Source organism: Cryptomeria japonica, chromosome 2 (assembly GCF_030272615.1).
Source record: "Cryptomeria japonica chromosome 2, Sugi_1.0, whole genome shotgun sequence".
NCBI classification, from domain to species: domain Eukaryota; kingdom Viridiplantae; phylum Streptophyta; class Pinopsida; order Cupressales; family Cupressaceae; genus Cryptomeria; species Cryptomeria japonica.
This window is the reverse complement of record NC_081406.1, coordinates 644,981,674-644,996,439: the sequence shown is the minus strand read 5'-3', so window position 1 is coordinate 644,996,439 and position 14,766 is coordinate 644,981,674.

Here is a 14,766-nt window from a genome sequence, read left to right as displayed (position 1 = left end):
CCAACTTTCATCAATATGTGCAATTAAGCATGTCTTTTCATTGTTATTCAAATGAAAGATGTTACCTCTAGTTTGATTACCGGTTGCAATTTCCAAACCAATTTTGTTCATAATTTTGCATTTCCCATTCTTGAATTGTAACTGAAATCATTTTTCAACTAATTGATCAACACTCAAAAGATTATGCTTTAAACCTTCAACATAGTAAACATTGTCAGTATTATGCTTACCATCAAGAGATATAGAACATTTTCCTTTGATTAAACAAGCTTTATCATCTCCAAATCTTACCAGACCTCCATTATATTCCTAAAAGTTCAAGAATTTACTTTTGTCACCAGTCATATGATGTGAACTGTTAGGCCCAATATGGAAAGCTAATGTACTGGTAGAGGAGGGGTGAATCAGTACTCCAAAACTTTTCTTCAATACTAACCTTACTGTTATGCATAAATAGAATAGTGCAGTAACATAAAATAAAGTTAAAACAAACAGATAACAATCATACATGATTCACTCCATAACACATATATTTTGGTTACACAGAAACTCTTGGTTAGAGAGAAAAACTGTGGTGGGGATGGCACCCACAACTTCACTACTGCAATAATAAAGATTGCTCAGTTAGAGCTACATTTAGCTATTTCTGATAGCTTACCCTGTTAGGAGTAACAAGATCTGTTAGATCTACCTTGCTAAAGGATTTTACAACATTAATCTGAATGTTGCACCTGGTTAGAGGCTTTACAATTTATAGACTTGGTTAGAGTCTTTTACCCTGTTAAAGGTTTCTCTTTCAACTTCACAATATTACAATAAAATCATTACAAATATCTGCAACTTTACATCTGAAATGTTATAGCAGATTCTATGTGCTCAGAATAAGATTACCTTGCTTATAGCATACCTCGATAACCCATATAGTAACTCGGTAAACCCTTCTGTTTACTCTATTCTTTGACTGTTCTCTGAAAATCTTCTCGATGACCTCTGTGTCTCTGTAACAGTCTTCCTTCATACATATATGCACACACACATACATACATCTTTTACTCTCTTCCCATGCTGTATAAATAGATCTCTTAAAACGGTGATCTGATTCATTGCTTCGATCTTACAAACAAGATTCCTTGAATGAATAACTAAACAAAATATTTCATTGGTTATATTGACCTCGCAATCATACACAATCTTCTAGTGCAATTTCCAATGTAATAACGGTTAGATATGCCTTGATCTTGTAACACGTTTGCATATGCATGTCCAGGTTCAATGTATCTGGTAACACGTTTCACTCGGTGTGTTAACTTTACTGCTCAGTAGCCATACAAAGATACTCGGTAAACAGCTCGGTGAATACTGCGTTTTGTGACTGCTTTCTTCTGTAACCGACTAGATTGTTCATACCGACTTCTCTATGTGTACCGACTGCATGATTCAATAATGCTAACCGACTAGAATAAATATTATGACTTTGAATATAAAAATTAATGGCAATTTGATAAGTAGTAACAATGAACATCATGAATCAATGATCCATTTATCCTTAACTTCAACTTTAGCTGTCGAGTTGAACAGTAGGTGTCGGTTGATCTTCTGTTATAGCAACAAAAACCCATCCATTGTCTGTCGGATCCTCATCAGAATCATCAGTGACTCCTTCATCAGCAAGATAACAAGATTTATCTTTATTCTTCTTAAATATGTATCTTTGATATTCAGGGTTAGGCTTGTATCTTCTTCTAGCTTCTTCTCTTAATCTAGCATGTCTATCAGGGCATCTTGAAGCCATATGACCAATATTATTACAGTTAAAACATTTAAAGGGTACTTTACCTTCATACTTACTTCCAACTGGACCTTTAAGCATTTTCCTTGCAAATAGTGCTTCAAGTTCTTCAAGTTCTTCAAGTTCTTCATTTTATCTCCTGCTTTCTTCAAGTTCTCTTGCATAAAAGGCTTTCCAATCAGACTTGTCAAATGATGGTGCAGATGATGTTGATGCCTTAAAAGCTAAATCTGTCTTTATAGTAGCAACATGACCAAATTCCTCAATTTCAAAAGCTGAAAGTTTTCCAGTCAATGTGTCCCTAGTTATTGATGTATTAGGCATTGTTCTTAACTCATTTATAGCAGTAAATTTCATTTTGTATGCCAGTGGAAATCCTCTTAAAACTTTTGAAACAATTTCATCTTCACTTAAGGTTCCTCCACAACATTTAATACCCAAAACAATTTCATTAACTCTTTCCATAAAAGCAGATATCCTTTCATCTTCTTCCATTTTCAGATTTTCATATCTGACCCGAAAGCTTTCAAGTTTTGCAATTTTGACTGTGGAATCTCCTTCATTCAATGTTTCCAAATGATCCCAAATATCTTTAGCAGTAGATCTATCTAATAATCCCATGGTTTGTTGATCTGATAATGCGCTCAAAAGTGCTTCCCTTGCTTTGCAATCATTTTCTTCATACTTTCCTAAGGTAGGTGGATTAGGTTGACTTTGAGTAGGAGTAATATAGCCATTCTTTGTAACATCCCAGATGTCCTTTCCAATGCAATTTAGATGTGTCTCCATCCTGATCTTCCATATGCCATAGTTGGTTCCATCAAGTTTAGGACTGTCCTTCTTGAAATAGTTAGTAGACATTGGATCTCCTCAAGCTGTTAAACTTCTGCAAAAAGAGGACTAAGCTCTGATACCAATTGTTAGGTCTTGGAGATAACTAAGAGGGGGGGAGTGAATCAGTTGTCAAATAAATTCAAACCAAAAACTACTTAACCAACCTTAATGCTTAAAACCAGTAAACCAAACTTTATGTCGGTAGACAGTTTATTAGTTAATTGCAGTATCGGTAAGATTAATGCATGAAACAAAAAGACAATAACATCCACAACACATAACACCAATATTTGTATGTGGAAACCCTACAAGGGGAAAAACCACAGTGGCAAACCTTACCCAAAATCAGATGATACTACTACATATAGTATGTGTATACAAATGGGATCTGCACATTCAGAAAGGCCAAGTGCCTAGAGCTCACTACTCAAACACAAATAGGAGTCACACTGACTACAATTGGATGGTTAAATCCAATAATGATGTACTACTCAAAATAGCATCTTCATATGCTGGATTTAGTACCAGTGTAGTTTAATATGCCTTCACAAAAACCTTGCTTCACCTTCAAATGATGTTTGCGTGTATAGCTCTGCTTATTCTTGCATATACCTTCTTACAATTCCTTTTCTTAATCTTATATCGATCTTACAAATAAGATCTTACATATATACCATAACCTAAGACCAATTTTAGTAGGTCGGCTCTAAAAGATATTACAATAAAACAATTACAAGTAAATCAATAACCGATGCAATATATGATTCAACATTTGGGCGTAATGCATTTACTACATTGATAAATCATCTCCAAAGTATGTCGTGTTGATCTGGAATAGATAAGCATGTCAGTGCTTATTCTAGACCTATTTGTCGGTAACAACAAATATGCAAACACGAATATACCAATGAACAAATCTCCAAAACAAAGTATCCAAACGATGTCTTCAACATAACCAAGTGTTTTCCATGTCATTCCAGGTGTCAGTGAACAATATATCCTGTCGGTGAACCAGATACCAGTGACTGTGTATAAGTCACTTGCTTGCCGGTGAACATAACCAATTTTCCAAGATCAATGACAAAACCATATCAACATATCCAAAATACCAACAAGATAATCAATGTAGGTCGAAGAATGGTCAAGGACTCAACAAGGCAATTCAAAGAAATAATGTCACTTCCTATCCATGCAACAAAATAGGACATATTGCAAAAGAAAGAACAATCTGGTAGGAAATTATGAGAAAGTAAAACAAAAGGTTGAAGATATCTGGAAGGAGCATGAGAGGAAATGGGTTAGGGAATCTGATGATCAACCGGTAGAGACAATCAACCCGGTTAGTCAACCGGTAGAGCAGAATGTTCCTACACCAACAAGAAACTTATCTGGTAACTAAGGAATTAGCCTTAGGGGGGTGCAGATTATTGACAGATCTTGCATTGCCCCTGGTAGAGGTCTGAAAGCCTGCTTTAGATCTTGGTAAAGACAGTCTAGAGATTCACCGGTGTTGAGATAATGGATTTTGAATCCGGTATGATATGACGACATGCATTAATGTCAATGAGAAATTAGGGTTTTCACATAATAAAAGGGAAATATTGGTCATTTTTAATCACACTGCATTCAAAGCGAAACAGAGCAAGTTCAAGGCGATTTAAGGCGATCAAAATCATTTCAAGTGAATTCTAGTGCATTATCAACTGGATTTTCAAGAGCTTTCACTGGCGAAGGTTGTGAGGTATTTTATCAGTTTTTCGAGCTATCCTTGTTTGCAATGGCTTCTGGATCATCTTCCACTCTGGCAGGTGTGGCTACCCCTGTTGTTGTGACATCAAGGAGTGTCCACGCTCTATTTTCAAGCAATGCCCTCAAATTGTGAATCTCAATGATTTAATTAGCACATTTTCTAGGGTTCCTGAAGGAGTCTTGTATGTCGAAGATGTTCGTGCATACATTCATTGTAATTTGGAAGGTTTGGGTTCTTTTGAGATCAAGAACATGTATATTGGCATTTTGGTGAACCAGGATGGGCCGATGAAACCAGAATTTCAAATTCTAAAGGATCAGGGTTTTACCAATATTTTGGAGATGCCAGAATTTGAGGACGAATTGATCTGGTATGCATTGAGCTGAGTCTAAGGCAAATTCATATGGATAGACGAGTCCCACAAGATCACCAAGGAGACTATTCGTGCAATCACCGGTTTACCCTAGACCGGTCCAACCCCAAGAAGGAAGAAGATATCTAACAATGAGGTGGAAAAGTTAACTGGTTCAACATCTGACAACCGGTCTATGAGAATCAGTACTATCAGAGACAAAGCAATTCAATTTGCAAGCATGATCATCAGTTACAAGGTAACCCAATCAAATTGGTTGAACTCTATTTCCAGTTCATGCATTTTCTATGCTCACAAAATGATTAAGGAGAATGAAAAGCTAGATCTATGTCAATGGATGTGTGATGAGTTGATAATAAACTTAGGGAAGATTAAGGGTGAGAAGAAGGGTACTTTCCGATATGGCAACCTTGTTATCTGTTTAATGTTTTTCTTTCTGAATGAGTTACCCGGAACCGGTAAGACTCAATGGGCATTTGATATACCAGTAGCAAAACAAATCAAAGATGATATAAGGAATATGGAACAGGAAAAGGATAGGGACTCTAATCTTTGGGGTTATTTCAAATCATTCCAGAAGGCAATGAAGAAGAGAGAAAGAGTTCCAAAACATATTGTAGATAAGTACTCAACTGAAATCTGTTTTATGGTGAAAAAGGATGAAACACTGATGGAGACAGTACAACCTAGGAAGATCTGGATAACTGAAATGGGCTATGAGGTAGATGCTGAGATCTTGGACTTGTATGCCAAGACTCTTATTGATTCCCCAGTAGATGAAGTAGAGAAATCCTTTGGGACTTCTAAGCAAAAAGAAACTAAAGTTGAAGTTGGATTCAGTAAGAAGAAAAGGGGAGGAAAGATCAAGAAGGTTTGGGAAGTTGGGCAGAAGATGTCTACTGAGAAAAAGTAGATTATTGGACTAGTTGAAGGGTCATCTCCGGTAACAGTGCAGGCTCCACCGCATTTGCAACCGACAAGGGTGTAGTAAAGAGGAAGAAACCAAAGACTTATATTTCCCCTATTACATCTGGTTCTGACACTAATGTTGTGCCCTCACAGATTCCTAAAACTTTTATCAGGATACCAAGGAAGAAGGTTGAGGAAGTAAAGAAGTAGAAAGTGAAGGTTACCCCTCTGGGAGAACCAAAGAAAATCAAAGGAGAGGAAGCCCACAGAGAAGAGGAAATCGGTTAAGGAGTCTACTTCTACTCTCGACAAGAAGAAGCAATCAGATGTAGATATATATCTTGAATCCGGTAAGAGTATTGAAGTCATTCCTCCTCTTTTAGTTGTTGAGTTGATTGATCAAATCACTAAAGATGGAATTTTGAGTAATATACAACATTATTATGTACATATGGACGATAAGGAGAAAATGGAGATATAGGAATCAGTTTTGTTATACTTAGATATATATATATATATAAGAAGGCACTTTTAGATATTGAAAAACAGATACTGGCAGATTTGTATAGTAAACTAGATGCTAGAAAGTTATCTGTGGTTGAAGAGGATAGACATATAAAAGTACATGAATTGTTAACTGTGTGGTGCTATAACTGATGAAGAGATGCAACACTATTTAGAGTTTGCTAATAAATCAATTTTTCAAAGCAAACACCGGCATGTGAGTCTCATGGTAGGTAGAGTGAATGAGATAATTAAGGAGACACATGAGGATTGGATAAAATTCTTTGTAGATAAACCAAGAATCTTTACATCACCGGAAGTCTCTCAAATGTCTAACACTCTAGATATCCTGGTAGATGATAAGGGGAAAGGTATATTGGGAATGGATACATCGGTTTTCGATCAAAAACTAACTGAGGATATTCCTCCGGTAGAACCACGTGTACCTAATATAGAGATATCGATAGATAACATTGATACTATATAGGATACACCGGAACAGATCATTACAGATATAGAGGTCATTGATGTGGAAACAAAAATTAAACAAGTTGAGGATATTGAACCTCCAACACCAAATGTACATATTGAAGAGGTTAAGGTTGAAAATATTACTGCACCAAGTGGCGAAGCCATCGGTGCAAGTCTTGAGGCTGAATCTTCACGGAAGATTTTGGATAGTCATTCATTGTTGGCACTTGACTCATCCGGTCAAGTTGATTTTGAAACAAAAGAATATTGAGCAGTTGATCAGTTTTGAGTTGATGTATGTTGCAACTCAGAAGTTAAGGAAGGGACTGAAGACAAGCAGGTTATTGAGCAAATCATTCCAATTTTGTAGTAGCTTGCACCAGAATATAAGGTTGATCAGATTGGTAGTCCGTCCGGTAAACTAAAAGGTTTGACTGAGCATATTTCCAAAGAGTTTGAAACTCTTCAATAGGTATCAAATCGGTAGTTGATTGAGCGGTATAATGCAGCCCCGAAAGTCACTTGTGACATCATGATTTCATCTAACAAGGCCAAGCTGACAGATGAGATATCAAAGATTGATATGGCTCTAAATGAGTGTAGCAATATATATAGGTCCTGTAATAATACCGACAAACTAACAGCAGATCTTGAGGTGAAATTGAAGGTGGCAAAGGCCCGGCTAGATATTTTGGCTAACAGTTTTGATGGTACTCAAACACCAACCAGCACCATTGATGGTTAGATTTTGATTACAGAGTTTGAGATTTTTGGATTAGAGAAGGACATGGATAGGCTAATCCGGTGTGCAAGAGAATTAAGAGGTTTGGTGAGTCCGTGGTTGAACACTATGTTACTTCACAAGAGGGAAAGCATAGAGTTAATGAATAAACCTACTCCGGCAGACCTATTAGAAGAAGAGATTCATGCATATAGTCTTAATGACTTTGTATCCATTTTGAGCATATTGAAGACGGGTTAGGGTACATATTTAGGATTTTTGTAGAATGCTTACCCATATATTTTCAAGTATATCTAGATCTGGTAATCACATTTTGGTTTGTACAAAATTTTATTTCTTTCATTCATTTGCCCCAGCTTTGGCATTGTTGTCAAAGTTGGAAATGTTGATGGGAAAAATGTCTAGGGACATGAGATGTAATGTATAGCTCAAGGGGATCAGTCTTCCAATAGTTTTTGAGATTAGTTTTGGATTTTTTGGCAGGGAACCGGAACAGCACTTCAACGATTCATTTTTCACATGAGTGTTGCCATCAATGCCAAGGGGGAGATTGTTGGAAATTGACACTCATATGGATTAGTTGTGTTATCATTGATGGAAACACATACCATTTTGGGTTGGTCACTTAACCGGTACTCACCGATATTCATTTTTTGGAAACTGGCATTCATTCATCCGACACACAAGGAACCGATACCAATAGGAAAGGGAAACCGGCAATCTAGGAATCGGTATATGAGGCTGACATAAGAGATTGATCCGACTGGTCTACACAACAATGATCAAAGGCATCAGTGTTGAAGTTTAATGAATTTATTTTGACTTAGGCCGACATCTAAATAAATTGTAATATCTTTGTATGCCGACATAAGGCATTTATGTTTGTATTTGGGAAGGGTATTTAGGTCAGCCCAGTTAGGTTATTTTGGTGATGTATAAGGATGCATAAGAAGGTAATGGAATATAGTAATGTAATTTTGTATGAGCAATCTTGATCGACAGAATGTGAATGTAATATTCTATAGTCGGTCTTGGATTTTGGTTTAGAGGTTTGGGAAGCAAAGCAAGATACTGGTAAGGAAGGACACAGTGTAAAACCGGTATAGATTGTGCTTTAACCGGAACTCATCCACCATAGCAGATGCACTCTTAGAGTTCAAAATTTTGTTTGTAACTCCATATGTGGTGTTTGTAATCAGTGAGGCTCCTTTTGTGATGAGCAGTGTACTCTAGGTTGTTTCCCTTCCTGCATGTGTAGGCCCCTATTGCAATATTTATTCATCTGGCCGGTGGATAGATATTGTGGGTCTCCAATCCTACCGTGGTTTTTCCTCTTTGAGTTTTTCCACGTATAAATCTATGTGTTATGGTGTCTGCTCTTGTGGTTGCTTCATTTCTATTTGTTGTTGCATTCTTTCATGTTTACCAGTTACTGAATTGCATTGTTAATAAGGTTAAAATTTATTTTACCGGCAGAACACTAATTCACCCCCTCCCTCTCAGTGTTCTCGCATTCCAACAACACAAAGAGTCTATCTTGCATAGTTGACATTAAGATAGGAGGATTGGGCAATTAACTCTTGATGGAATCAAAAGTGTTTTGACAGTCATCATCCCATTGAAAATGTACATCTTTCTTCAACAAACACATGAATGAAAGGGTATGATCAACCAAATGAGATACACATCTGTGAATTTTTTTGAATTTTCCCTTGCAAACTACAAAGTTGTGAGATGTTATTAGGTGAAGCTATGTTAACGATCACATCAATATTATTCATATCAACTTTAATTCCATGATTAGAGATAATAAACCCAAAAATATTGTTGGAATCAATACCAAAAACATGTTTTAGATGATTCAATCCCATCTTATAGAGTTCAATTCTTACAAAGATAAGATGAAGATTCTTAATGTGATCTTGACGAGTCACAGACTTAGCCAAGATGTCATTGATACAATATTCTAATAATATCTTTTGAATAAAATCATGAAAGATTAGAGTCATTGCAAGTTGATAGGTTGCTCCAACATTCTTCAATCAAAATAAAATGAATATGTAACAAATGGTAATTGAAGGGGTCATAAAGGTTGTCTTATATTGATCTTTCAAGCTAATAAGGATCTTATTGTAACCCAAGAATCCATCAATGAAAGAAAGAAAGACATGGCCTATATTCTAATCAACAATCATATCGATATTAGCCCGTGAAAAATTATCCTTAAGAGAAGCCTTATTAATATCATGAAAGTTGATGCAAACATGACTAGAGTCGTTAGGTTTAATAATAGAAACTATATTTTATATCCAAGGTGATTAGTCAATAGGATAGATAAAAAAAATCTATTATAATCTTTTTAATCTTGATCTTGACTAGCAAAGCAACCTTGGGATTCATATTACATATCTTTTATTTGACAAGCTTGGCATCAGGATATAGAACGATATTATGAATCACTACATATTCATAAATGTTGAGCATATCCTCATATGACCAAGAAAAGATATCATAATAATGATGCAATATGTCATAGTGTAATTTAAATTCTTCTAAGGAAAGGTAATTTCTAATCTTAATTACCTTTTCAGAAGACTTAATTAGGATCCATGAAAACATCAGAAGTATCTCCCTTGAGGAGAGTACTACAGTCTTAAGGATGTGGCATATACATGTTCTCATCATGATAAGATAAAAGAACCTCCTTATCAAAACTCATAATGGAATCTCAAAAATATGCAATGATTTCTCAAACAATATGGGAATTGTTAGTTATGGTTATAAGAAGGGATATCGAAATATATACCCAATAATTCTTCTAGAGCTTCCACCAAACAAAAAACATCTAAAGGAACTTCATTGGAGTGTACTTAGATTTATATATACTCAAGATGAACAAGCTTAAGAGGAAGAGGCTCAATAGAAATCACATTGATAGTCAACCATGGTTCGACCTTATAAGATGTGGTGTGGCATCCAATTCCAATATTAGAATGACGAGGTTCAACCTCTAAAGGGACTCTAATACCTTACCCATCAGGTCCACAACCCCTACCTCCATAACCATACTTAGAGAGAAAATCATACCCCAACCCATAACGTGAGTGTAACTTATGATAATTCAAAGGATTTGTATAAAAGAGATGATCAACATGATAAGTGTTGTCTAGCTTTATAGATGCATAATCATCTTTCTCAGTCAAGGTGAATGAGATCTTCTGAATATTCAATTGGAGTGGATCTACTTTATATTCACTGATGTAAGATTTGATGAAGTCCAAAGTTCCCTAGTCATCACTAAAACATGCATTCACTTTAGAACCTAGATGAAGAAGAAGGTGATGGAAAAGGAGTAGACTTGGGACATTTGGCTTTAGGACTCTAATTTAGGAGGATCTTTCTTCTTAGGAGAAACTTCTTTAGGGACAATCTCCTCATAAACTTTTGTTTTAAGGGACATAATGGGAACGGTTGTTGACATATTAGAAGATAACAATAGAATATAGTTCTAAAAGGTAAGTGTAATCAAAGTGTGATAAGCTACTACTATCTGACATAAGTGCATAGCATCACGGTCATCCTTGATCATAAGTACCTAATTGTTAGCAAAAAACTTAACCTTGAAGGGTAGAAGTGACCACTCCTAAAGCATGGATTTAAGATCTACCCAAAATAAGATTATATTGTAAATATCCTAGCATATTTGTGATGGCGGGAAAATGATGAGTGATAGATCAAGAGGAAAACTAACCCTTTCCCTCAAAGAGAGATGAGAGTTTCACTATTACATGAGGAAGATAAGGGGTAATTCACTAGATCCAATCTCCACATAAAGATGATAGATTGAATTCTGAATGAATTAAGGATGTTATGATGATCCCCTTATTCCCTTTTTTTAATTTGAAATAGAAATCAATTGAATTATGTAGTGAAAAAGTGAAAAAGAATCGATTATAACTTGAGATCTGAATATGGGATGAAGTTGTGCACCTGGATTTGGTAGTAAAATGTCGAGACGAAGTCGCCCTACAAATTTGATGAAAAGTTGTTTGGACTGTGGCAAGAATGTACACGGTCCTCCAAGAAATCCACGAAACGAAAAAGGGTTTTTTTGCCTCTGCAAATGAAGCCCAATTCCAAAATTACAGCTGCGCACCTACAACTTACACACAGAAAAGAGAGAAAAATGTGTTGGGATTGGGGGTTTGCCTTTAGGTCAAACCCCAGTTTTGGAATTAACTAAGTAATGAAAGAAAGTACTTGCAAGTAGATGTAAATGAAAGACTAAATTGTAAATCACCTCAAAGGGAGGTTGTAGTAGCAATGTTGAAAGCAATCACCTCTTCAATGGTTGAATCCTTGACTTGAATGCAACACCTAGCCTTGAAGGGAGACTTGAGAATGCTCAATTGTGGAAAAGAATGCTTGAATGCTTGATCGCTTATGCAACATGACCTCATTAAAATTCTACTTATTGAACTTATGCAAATGAGAGGATGAATACCCCTTAAATACATGTTTGAAGGATTTGAATTTCGTCACAGGTCGACATCAGGGAGATTTCCCGCTCACTGCACAACCCACAATACTTGCACTAGAAAGGTCCTGCCCCAAAATAGGGCAAGGACAGGGGTGCCACGCCCCTATCCAAGGGGGGGACAGGGGATCCACGCCCTTGTCCTACCCGTTTCTCTAGGGAAAAGTGTGGACGAAGTGATGCGGAGGCCAAGGAAGAAGCAGTTTTCATAAGTCGAGCACTCTCCAGTCTCCGATCAGGCTAGAGGATTTGAGTTCACATCCGTGAGGACCCTAATGCAGTCGTAAATTGCTAGGATCGCAATTTTATGACACTACATTTAGCCCCCACTTTAGCGGGAGTACGAGCGTGTGTCGATACTGCCGGTAAAGTACAAGGAAACAAGATTCAAAGACTTTCACCACGTCAAGGAGGCAAGATGAGTCAAGCCCCAGTAGACATAGGATCTTCTGACTTTGATTGAAAAAGTAAAAGGGAAGATCGAGAAGGGGATAACCATGACTACAAGTAGAAAACTTCCCTTCACTACAATTCATGAAAGCAAGGATACAAAAGATTACAAAGTAAAGAAAAGTTCACTAAGTAATCCTCAGTATCACAAGAAGAAAAGAATGAGCGAAGTGTATGCCCCCACATTAAAGCAATCGCACGCGCCTTATCGGGAGTGATTTCTTTAAGGTAGGATACACCCAAGAGGGAGAGAAAATAAGGATCACGTTATTGCAGGGATTTAGCCCCCAATCGAGGAATAAACCCAAGGATAATTAACACAAAACATGAGGTAGTGTCACTTCCTTGGGATCAGTATGTTGTATGATAACTCATGCACATCATGTATGTATATGTATATAATAATCTTCATTCCCAAAGAAGAACACTACCTTAGAAGAAAGGGAAGAGAGGATGTCTTTTGAGTCAACATGAAAGAGACCAAGGGAAGATCTCAATGCTTTGCACCATCCCCAAGTAGACAATAAGGGAACAATAGAAGAACACGGATACATATGGAAGAATGGTCACAAAAGAGAAAGAAAAGAGAGAGAAAGATCTACAGTGCTAGTATCGCTAATCTAGCATGACATCCACCTCCCGATCTTGTTGATCACTATTTTGGGAAGGCGAGCAACATGCCAGAGGAGCGATATCAAGCACAGCAGATGGAGCTATCACCAGATCCAAACAAGGACTATGCTCATGTTGTAAGTCACTTTGTTTGATTCTAGGAGCTAGGATTAGGGTTTGTGAAAACTCATCTGATAAATGTTTGTCCACATCAATATATTCATGTGCACTGTCAAAAGCATTAGGAGTTGTATTGCCATTATGAATAACATTTTCACTCATTTCTTCATCAAAGTTTAAAGCAAGAGGAGAAAGAACACAAATAGGAGTAAAACCATCACATGTTTTATGCAACTTATGATTTGGAGATGTTGGTTGAGCATCCTTCTTAAGAAAAAAGGGAATCATGTCCACTGTTGGAGTCTGCGGAGATTGAGTATTTTGAGGGATGGCTTCACGAGCTCAAACACGACGTCTTCATCGGCGTTCTCTCGCACAAGATTCCATCGAGTCCTAGTGGAAGGCTGAGAAGGAAGAGGAACATTTGAACAAGTAGGAATGTTTCACTCCTTTATAGTGGAAGGTTTAGGTTAAGGTCTTTTTGGTTGAGCAATAGGAGAAGCAGGCCTCTTCTCTCGATACAAGGAAGGAGGTGGAACTGTGCCATAGAAAGGAGGAATATTAGGTGTAGGAAGGAGATCAAGTCCATCATGAGGAGGAGGTATAGGTCTAACCTTAGGAAGAATATTGTGGTTCTCCTTAAGAGAAGGTAAAGTCACATCCATAGGAATAGGTGGACAATTTTCCTTTGGAGGGAGATTAGTTCTATCCGAGAGAGGAAGAACGTCGTCTTGAAGAATAATAGGAATGTCAAGTGTTGGTGACCAAGATTGACTTAAGGATAAGATCATATCATTCTTTCATTTTTCAAAGGATTGAAAAAGAGCATCACTCCTTGATGGAAGCGATTGAAATTGTTTAGGCCAAAAGAGATCAATAGGAACACCAAGGCTTATTTCGGATGGAGGAAATAAGCTATGGTTCACGGTTATGATTTCTCCATTGTGAGGAAATTTCAGACACTTGAGGATTGGAGAAGCAATAGCCTTCATGGAAGATATCCAAGGATAGCCCAACTTCACATGGAATTGCTCGGAAGAAGGTATAATAACAAAGTCAACATCCATGGATTTAGTATGGACTTCGACAGGAAGGGTGATAGAACCAATGGTAGGACAAGAGAAGCCATCAAATAACTTCACAACTACATTAGAAGTATCATATAATGGTTTATGCAAACATAAAGTGAAAAGATACTCTTTAGTTGTGACATTAACCATGCAAGAGGGATCAATTAGGGCACCATGGCAAGGGATATCCTTAACCTTTGCAACTATGTATAAAAGGCCATCGGGTGCTCTAATGGTCTCACTAGGGTCAAATGTAATACAGGGATCCTTAGGCGTCTCTTGTGTTTCTACCATATTAACCAAGTTTGGAGCCATACAGATGAGTGTTTCAGAAGAGAGAGAACTAGGCGCAATCTCAATAACATTAGAGGTATGAGATGGCAAGGGATCAGTGAAAATGTTAAGATTTTGATTAGGAGGAGCAATTGATTTATTCCCTTTATCATTCACACCTACCACAAATATAGTATTATTATCGATTAAGTCTTGAACCTTATGTTTCAATGCAAAACATTTCTCAGTATCATGACCAGGTTGACGATGAGATTGGCAAAAGGAATTGTTATCAAAATGAGGAGATGCAAGTTTGGAAGGATCAACTTGTT